The 10336-nt window shown below is 34.0% G+C and overlaps 1 pseudogene; it reads right to left on the reverse strand.

The window, feature by feature from the left end:
* Positions 1-899: 899 nt before the first annotated feature.
* Positions 900-1639, reverse strand: LOC120128187 (annotated as a pseudogene).
* Between the last annotated feature and the right edge of the window lie 8697 nt (positions 1640-10336).

Below are 10336 nucleotides of genomic sequence, written 5' to 3' on the forward strand. Positions count from 1 at the left end.
AGTTTGCAAATTTTAAAGAGATTTTGTTAAAATCTAAATTGATAGAATGGTAAAAAATAACGAGACAAATTTACGATGTCTAGAGTGATCGAAGATGATGTTAAAGAACGACGTTTTCAACAGTAGTGTGACATGGAAATAAAATCAAAGAGTTTAAAATTGTTGGAAGATTATGAAAAGAAAAACGAGGTAAAAAACACATGAATTTCATGTAAGCAAAAAACAGTAGAACACATCACCATGTTGTTTATGATTTAACACTGGATGAAAAATAATAATTCGAAAGTTAAATGACTAAATTAAAAATATTAAAGTTGAATGACTAAAATTAAGAATATAGTCAAGTAGAATGATGAAATTAGTATAATTTTACCTCAAAATTGATTGTATGTGGCAATAGAAAGGATCCATGAAATGTATGAAGCCGATTTTCTCCATCACTTTTTGGATGATCATAGGGAAAGAATCAGTTTCGATGACGAAAGTTATGATGAATGGAGTAAAATCCGATAAGAAGAGGTATTATACTTTTAAAATAAAATTAGGTTCGAATTTTAAAGTTGTGAATGAAAGTAGAATGATTGAAAATGTCATCTTCGTAATAATATTTATAATATTCAATATGAATTAATCAGTTAGATCCATATTAATAATTAAACCGAACATAATATAATATAATATTAAAAATATGAGCAGCATAGGGTATACTTTTTCCCATCGCCGCTAATTACGCATTCTAAGTTCCCAACAATAGCCATACATAAAGAAATTAATTATTAAACCAAGACTTGAAAGATTGCAAGTTGCAAATGGACCACACTTTTACTAGGAGATTACACCAAGTATTAAAATAGTTGAAAATTGCAATTGCTTGAACACTTTTACTTTCATGTAATAAGTTCAAACTTGTGAAACTTACAAAGGAAGAAAGAAAAAAAAAAGAGAACATCCAGCATTTGCAATTTGGTCCCTAAAGCTCTCAAAGTCTAACAACAAGCACCCCAAATCCCCATTGTATACATCAGCATACCTCTTGAACAAGTACAACAACGTTGCCAATGTCCGTTGGTGGTGGCCGGGGAGTGACATCCTTATTTGGTGTCTTATGTTGGAGTAACGAATGGCGACAATTGGGGCACGACGAGTGTGACAGCAGCCATTTGTCTATGCACCTCACATGGAACCGATGGTTACATTTTGGCAGTACTCGTACCTTTTCCCCATCAACGAACTCTTCAAGGCAAATGGGGCATTCAGTGGACGTAAAGCTTCCGTCTGTTCCGTAAACAGCCACTGGATTCCTTGCAAATCGCCTTTTTTGAGTCCAGTCGTCGCCAGCCGAGCCGCCGCTTGTTCCGGACTCTCCCCGCGACTGCAACGTAGCAGGCATCGGACCATCGTGTTCAACCCTAAGGTACACATCACGACACATAAAAGAGCTGCCATTATAACCACCTGGTTTTTGTCGAGATTCATGTCGCGAATGTGAGAATCATCGTGAGTTTTGTTCCCACTTGCTGGTGCCACTGCCGAGCTAACTTGTGTCTCAAGCATCCGCCGGTAATTCATATTCACAGTTGATGGTAACATAGACATAGCTGAAGCGTACCACTTGAAACTTTGAGACAAAAAATCAAAACAAAAGTGTTGTCAAAGCCCTAAAGGAATGGTTTGGTGTTCATGTTTTGTAACACAAAGGAGTTTGGGTAGAAGATTCCAACTAGACAGGGACATAGAAAAAGCATCTCCTTTGTCTCTAGGATAAGGCAAAAACACAGAACTGCCTATGGCCTATGGCCTATGGACTATGGCCTATAGCCTATAGCCTATAGCCTATAGCCTATAGCCTACAGGTGGTGGCCTAGTATCCGAACCGGGGACCGTTTGGATTCCCCAATATTCACAGCAACGTGTCCGAATACCAAGAATTAAAGCGAAAGAGTTATCTAGATTTTAAAACAAAGATGTTGGAAATCTTACCCGAGTCTCTCGAAATTCTCCTACTCATACTTCTAAAGCCTAAACCCTAGTTGTGAAATGCAGGAAAGAAGGGACATGGAAAGCTTTATTTATATGAAACTGCTTCTAGGGTTTCACCTTAATTAATTCCAATATCAGATATTAAAAATCTTGAAAAAGGTAAGATCAAGAGTGATGGTTTAGTTTGCCTACCAAATCATGCAGTGGGAAAACCTTAAAGAGAATCTTGGGAGCAAAACAGCTGTTTGTATTGCTGCAGGTAGTGGAACCTTGGCTGGCATGTTTTCATTCCGTTCTACATCTCACTTTTGACATCATCATAACAACATAACTATTATCATTCGCACATTCACCCCCTTGTGTAATATATATATCTCCTGCCCTTTTAAACTTTATAATAATTAATAATCAAGTGAACTGATATTTATCCTTTTCGTTAATGTAGGCGAAATTTCATCAAAACAATCTGCAACTTGGACACTATACTACACCCCGAAATATCCAAAAACATTAAATATGTAATATATTCCAACTTGGCCTAATTTGTTCCACCACTCTGCTAATTGAGTAGGAATTATTTTATCAGATATCATAATATATATTTATTGATATATAACGAGTAGTGTAGTAGTTATTGTAATAAATATAATGTTTATAGATTAAAGATTTACACTTGCAGTTACTCTTTCTAAGGTGGATAGAAATTAAGAGTTGAAAAGAGAGATGAATCTATATGTTCATTTATACCCTCTTTCTCTTACAACTTGTAACTATCATAGGATGAGTCCTTAGGTTGGGGTTCGAGATTTAATATATCATATTTTATTTTTTACACCGTTGATAAGCGGTGAAGCCCTGTTTATTATTTATGTATTTTTGGGCATTCGGGTGTGATTTTGGACTTTCCGAAAATGTGCAAAACGATATAACATTTGTCACTCTAGAGCGTTATAAAGTGACGTGTTACGGCTTTACTTGTTATGGTATGTTGGAATTTTGTTTCGTTATTTCCGTGTTATGGTTTATTTCTTCCGATTTAGTTATGTTTTACAACTCATTCTAGGCAACTTCGTTGAACGTACGAAACTATCTCATTTCGAGACGATTTCTTTAACAACAACAGAAAAATCTCACGCGAGTATCTTTGCTTGTAAAGGTAGATGCAACGAATCATGAAATTTTTTATATAATCTCTAAAAAATTAAAGGTTAAAACAGTTCATGAATAGATATATTCAAATCTCTTCTTATTCCAATTATAATCGCTTATTAAAATATTTTTTTTATAATATTTATTTGGCAATGTCTTTGACAGACCTTGTATATTAATATAAGGAGTGAGACATATGAATTTGGGTGGTATTGTTATGATTAGAATGTGGGTTGGGTGCGCACTGGAGAATTTGTCAAAATCAATCACCTCTTTCTTATCTTCATAGGGTAAAAAGGATGTCTAGATATTTTTACGTCCCATTAAATTTGTGGGCACATATCTTATCCCATATCGTCTTAAGATATTTTTACTTAATACATCAAATTCTCTATTATATATTAAAAGAACGATGATTTATATTAAAAGACGGACGATGAAGGAGGTAAAATAATAAATCGGTGATTAAAGGTGTAATTTTCCCATTTTTCTTTCATTGTTGTATAGATTTGCATACTAGCAGTAATTTGTATAAGAAAGATGATTGTAGATAATTTTACCTAATACTTATCCATAAAGTATTCTATTAAAGAGATTAAAATAAATTATTGGTTTTTTAAGAACAAAATAATAATTGAAGGATTAATATTTTTTTCAATACATAATCTAACGAAAGTATATAAATAATAGATTAATAAAAAGCACGGTTTGCATTAGTTAGGTAATGATTAATGAAGCGTGAGAAGCTGTTGGGCGAAGTAGGAAATCCCATTCATTTCCCTTGGTGTGCTTTTGTCCAAGTGTAGTCGGGGTCTCGGCCATCAAAATCACGGACGATGCATGATTTTAATTCATATACAATATTTATTTAAAATTTAGAAGTTACGTAATTAAAAAAAATACAAAATAAATAATCAATCAAAATATAATAAATATCTAAATTATGTAAGAGTTTAAAGTTTCCAATTATATGATTTCAGCCAACCCTATAACACATCATCATCACATATTTATATATATGTGAGTGTGTGCATGAGTCATGACTCGAAGAAGATGATGGTATATAATAACCATCGGTTTGCATGCATGTAAGAGGTGGTTTATAACCTGAATTGTGTAGGTGAGAGGTCAGCAAGATGTCCTGTTTTGAACCCCGCGAAAAATGTGGGATTTGAACACAATACTAGCATCATTGTAAACCAGATGGAAAACCGTCGTCAACCTCCACCAGGCAATCCATGGCTTTCACTCTGTAGTACTTGGAGTTGTGGGAGAGGAGCTTGTTAACAAGGTCCAACCGTGCAAGTGGTGAAGCCGGGAATCTTGTCCTTTACGGGAGCCCATATCCTAGGAATCTGGAACTCCAAAAAACATCTCAGTTCTTCAATCGGAGGCTTGTCTGCAGAGAATCAGGCCGAATATTTAGGTTAGTACAAAAAGAATCACTGGCAACATAACGATGTGAACGAACAAGTTGCATCTGATAAACCACAAAGAATGGTTGTATTACATTCAAGATAAAGACTCATGCACGAGCCAGATGCTCCTTTCCAGCTACACCGTCAAGCAGAGCAGCAATAGGATAGAAAGTCATTCCAATGACATCAGGAGAGGAACGGACAGTTTTTTACCCATTGAGAGTGGTTTGTTCCAGATCATCCTCCCCTCCTCCGGAAAATGATCGTAACATCCTGCAACAAATCTAGTCACACATCTGGGATTGACTAAGAGTAAATGATATACAAAAAATAACACTAAGAGAACGAGTTCCAGGTAAATCATGTAAATAACGCCTGTTGGCAACCAGAGGCAAGCTGCCATATCCACTTTCAAACCATACAAAATTGAACCAACAAACCTAATCCTAAAGCAAGACATGTTGAATATCTTTTGGAAACTAAAAGCAATAAACTATGCATTTTAGCCTCTGCCATACAGGAAAAAAAACTAAGAGAACAGTAGGAAGAATGACAAGAACAACCGCCAAACAGAACAAAGCTTAATTCCACTGCATGGTGTGCTGCATTAATCTGATCCAACAATAAACTGTAACAGAGTAGCACCCCAAATATATCGAATATTCATAAGCAGGTTGATTTCCAGTTTTCACTAATAAAACCGACAAGCCATCTAAATACCTCTTTCCCGTTAAGATGTGGCGCGTTGGAAGGTTGAGGGTATATCCTTGACTGTTGAATAATACAGGATCAACACCCTGTAAAGGCTAGAAATTATATCAAATCAGCAACGGACAATGAAGGGTGACAAAATATGACAGCAACAGTGTGGAACTAGCCTTATCCTTTTTTGATTTGACCTGAACTTCTATGAATTTCATTGTCAGAGAATCTCTGGTTTCCAATATCCTGCACATAGTTTTTAATCTCCATGGTAGATAAAGTTGAAGAGTGATGTTGTTTGACGTATTTCTCATCTTTACCACCAATAGTTACAGAAGTAATGACGTGTGTCCCGAAAGTTTAGATGAAACTGTAAAATTGAGCAAAATTAGGACTTGAACCTATATTGTAAGAATTTTACATTGATCAACAAATAGTGCATACCTTGCCAAGGATAATGGATCCCAAGATGTTGGGACGGCCTGTTTAACCTTTTCCTGCAACAACTGGGACATGTAAGTTCAACTTGGCAAGTGGATGTAAAATCCATCCACAGAGAGCATCTTCGTGGCCGCGACATTGATATTCGTCGAACCGGTAAAGCTAAATGCAGAGTTGAAACTACCAAGTGGAAAACTACCAGACACATTAGCTTTGTTATTAAAATACTCCACCATCTGCAGTTGGTAGTTAAGAAAAGGTAAATTAGAAATTGCTAAAATCAGTACAAATCAATTTGAAAGAAATCAAGAGTCGAGACAAATCAAATCATTGGAATCAACACCACAATTTACTTGTATACTTCCTAGGACATAACATGAAAGAAATCATTTGAACTACTTCAGGCTAACAATCAACACTAATGAAAAAACATCAATTCTTACGGACTACAACCTTGTAAGAAATCCCAAACTTTAAATTTGAGCTAAACCCAAAACTTTAAATTTCAGGGGGGGGGGGGAAATAAGAAAAAACCCAGAAAACCACAACATTATTTTACCTCATGAAAATTACAAACCCCAGACTATGACAGCCAATAGGCTCCTGGGAGTTCTTGATATCCCTATAAATATTGGGCAGAACAAGTGATCTTTTAACAAATAATTAAAAACAATATTGATTTGATTGAAAAATGATTTATATAATTATAATTCTGATGCTTGCTCAATCATGACTGTTATTTTACTCCATTAACAGTTTTCTTATCAAACTCATTAAACTTTTTTAATTCCTATTTGATAAATCAAAATCAGTTCATCTTTGTCTTTGGTAACCATAAATAATGTAAGATATCACACAATTTGATTCTTAAATTGTATGTTCTCTCAATCTTCAACATAAAATCCTTATACATGCTCTGTTGCAATACGTAGAAGATGGCCGACAATTATCATACTTGAAGGAACTTTAACTGAACCATTCGTGTTCAGAATCAAAGAACCTGTGGTGGTTTTCATCATGATATTCATTTATTCTCTTGACAATCAAAATCGCATGGAAAAGATTTATTTTCATAATTTATTTCGTAAAATAACACACCTAATTGTTTTTCAACAAATTATTTTATCTTTTCTTTCAACTCTCGTATTATCTTATCTCACCATCATCATCTTTTTATGTTCTTATCCTCATTAATGTCCTAAATTATTAATCTTTCTCGATCAACAACTTTCAATAGTGGTTTTATTGAGTGACGGAGGTATAATTTTATGTTAGAGTGATGAACTTCTACAATTTTAAGAAATGATGACTTATGAAATTTTAGGAAGACGAATTATATTATCAATTGAAAATACAAATAAAATATTTTTAAAAATAATTTGCAAGGGTACCCTTCGACCTGTCCTTGATCATGTCAGTATTAGATTTTGAAAATAGTTTTTCCTTCATTTTTAGTCTGTTTTACGAAGATTAATGGTTTTAACTAAGTTTTTTAACTTAATAATAGTAAACTTCATTTTAAATCTATTTTTTCCATCTTTCATTAAGGGATCCATGTGTTTTTTTTTTAATAGATTTAAGTTATTTTCTTACTTCATTGATGATTTTTTCCCATAATTTTATTTATAGAATTAATATTTGTTCGTTTTTCTTATTTTTGATGTATTATTTTACATCGTTATAATAAATTTAAGAGAAAATTAATTTATTTACTATAAAAAAACTAATAATATTTTTATTTCAAATATTTAAAACACCGAATAACAAATTAAGAGAAAAACTTACACCAATATAATAAATAAATTCATATTAAAATTTCAAAATAATTTAAAACAACCCATGATATTCTACCATTTTAACCATCAAAATTTCCCCTTCAAAAAATAGAATCCGCAGTTTTCACCGTCGTTTTGTCATCATCTCCCCTGTTGTTTTATTCCTCCCGAAAACCCTGATCGTGCCAAAATAATTAATAGTAGTAAAATAAACACGTGTTTTTAGATCAGAAGGGGCCGTTGGTTAGGCGGCGGCGACTCGAATAGCGTGATCGGACGGTTCCTTTCGATGTTTTTGACGGGCGATCTCCGAGATTGGTCGCCTGAACCAAACGGCGTCTCATCACGAGACAGGTCTTCATCGTTAAATCCAACGGGGATTACCACGGAGTATTGGAGAAAGGCCGAGGAAACGACGCAGGGGATCATAGCCCGTGTCCAGCCCACTGTTGTTCAGAAGAGAGAAGAAAGCGGTTATTGATTACGTTCAGAGATTAATTAGAAATTATCTTGGTTGCGAGGTCAGGTATTGAACACTAATTAAGCTTTTAATTAGTTTAATATTATGCTAATATTTCATCATTTTTTTTTTTCTGTCAATAGAATGCTAACATTGAAAAATCAGTAATCTAGGCGGAGATTACTACTGTATTTGATATATTATTAGTACACGATTTTTAGAATGGAGTATAGCTTAAACTTAATTATTGTGTAGTTTGGAGTTACCTAAGAGAAAAATGATTAGTTTTTGTTGATAAAATTAAGGTTAAGAATGATGGTGGTTTGATGTTGATTTTCTTCCTTCAAGAATGCCTAATTCAGTTTAAAGTGTGGTTTGGCACACTGAAGCTCAATGGTATCATTACTTTAGCACGTAGAAGGTGTGGTGTTTGTTATTGTTAAACCTCTGTCATTCCTAAGAGAAAGCTGTTGACAACGACTACTAATTGTTGTAGAATCGACCCGAGTGTAAATTGCAAACTCTCTATCATACGGATGAGGCTTCGCCATGTCAATATAATCAATATTATATTTGTAGAATGCCATGTGTAGTTAATGTCTCATCTGTTGGTAATTAGATATGATATTGGCGCTATTCATGGCTTCCTTTGTGTATTCGACATTTGTGATTGATCAAACTCCAATCGTTTGCCTTAGGTGATCGATGGATGTCTAAAGCTTCAATTAGCAAAGCACTTCAACACATTTACCCTAGCAGTTAAATCAGTTTGGAAATTTGTCATTTAATGTTGCAGCTGAAACAAACCTGGATGTTCATGACGTGTAATATACGTTTTATTCAGTAGTTAGTAGTGACATATCGAGAATGGGTGACAGTATTCTACCTAAATGGTAAACACGGGTAATAAGAAGAGAATACTTAAGATTTGAGCTACAGAATTTCTGAATTCTGATACAAGATATATTAGATCAAATAAGTACATTAGACCTGATAAAAATAATTTTCTTGTATACAGACTAATAGCAATCCAATCCATTTCATGAGTACTATGGCGAATCAACGACCAACAACTTCTTGTTCCAAATAACATATTGTTGTTTTTTTCTTGAAACTTATAAATGTTGACTTATCTGGCTAACGTTGAACTTCGTAAAAGAAATGCTAGAATAATTGAAAAATGAGACTATTCGGAATACACATCGAATTTCTGGTAGAACGCCCATGATAAAAACTTATTTGATTGTTCCAGAGGAAATGAAACAAAAGATATGGTAGAGCTGGCAGTTAATGACGGTGTAATGTATGTTTTATTTCAGTAATATCTGTGGTGCCATATTATATAATTTTTATAGCTATCAATTGTGATAACGTGCGTAAAAGCATTCATTTTATTTTTGATCAGCTGGATGGAATTAATCATTTATCTTGTATTTATTACAGGTATTTCCATTTGGGTCTGTGCCCTTGAAGACCTATCTTCCTGATGGGGATATCGATTTAACAGCCTTGGTGGCCTAAACTTTGAGGAGGTTCTGGCCAATGATGTTCTGTCCTTGAAGAGAGCATAACACTGCTGCTGAATTTGGTGAAGGATGTCCAATTAATCCGGGCTGAGGTTTTGACTTTAAACTGATATATCTTATAGATCTTGCTTAGTCAAATTATTTGTTTTCTGATGCGTAAGAGATAACCTGTTAATTTCAGGTTCGTTTCATTCTTTTATTCTTTTTGTGATATTTACATCTAATTTAAATTTGTGTTTCCACATCTTGAGCATTATTTTGGCTGCATTATTACTGGAAAACTGAGAAGGAAATGTCTTTGATGCATTATCATTTTTTTTTTTCATTTTGATGAATGTTATCCGAGGAAAAGCAAAATAACTAGTGATTTCCATTCTCTAACCAAAGATTCACCCACCCCATAGTGAATCCTGTAAATAAAGCAAAAACAGCTCCCATAGGAAGTACATAATGGACACGTGCAACCATAAACTTTTATAAGTTAATTAATCTTTGATTTTTTGATATTATTTTTAGTTCTAGGCTTAGAGTTGAGTCTTCTTCTTTGTGCATTGTGATATTTTCACGACACTCATTCTATTATTGATTTTTGTGGTTTTGTTGCCAAGTAATTATTTTCCTCCAAATAGAGATTCTTTGTTACAGTTTGTCAGGCTGTTTTTCAAAATATGGACCGTGGTACACAACAATTTGTCTTTGCTAACTGATCTTGCTGAAGCTCTAAGCTTGCTACTGTTTTGTGGGTTGTTAGTGTTCTTTCTTTATTATTTTATACTCGGTAACTAATAAGGTGATTGGAGATACACCCTACCTTGATTACATTTAACTGTTTTGGAATGACCAAAGGAAAGATCTAATGCGTACATAGTACAATGTTTGTTCGGA

The sequence above is a fragment of the Hibiscus syriacus genome, unplaced genomic scaffold (assembly GCF_006381635.1).
Source record: "Hibiscus syriacus cultivar Baekdansim isolate YM2019G1 unplaced genomic scaffold, ASM638163v2 tig00110475_pilon, whole genome shotgun sequence".
NCBI classification, from domain to species: Eukaryota; Viridiplantae; Streptophyta; class Magnoliopsida; order Malvales; family Malvaceae; genus Hibiscus; species Hibiscus syriacus.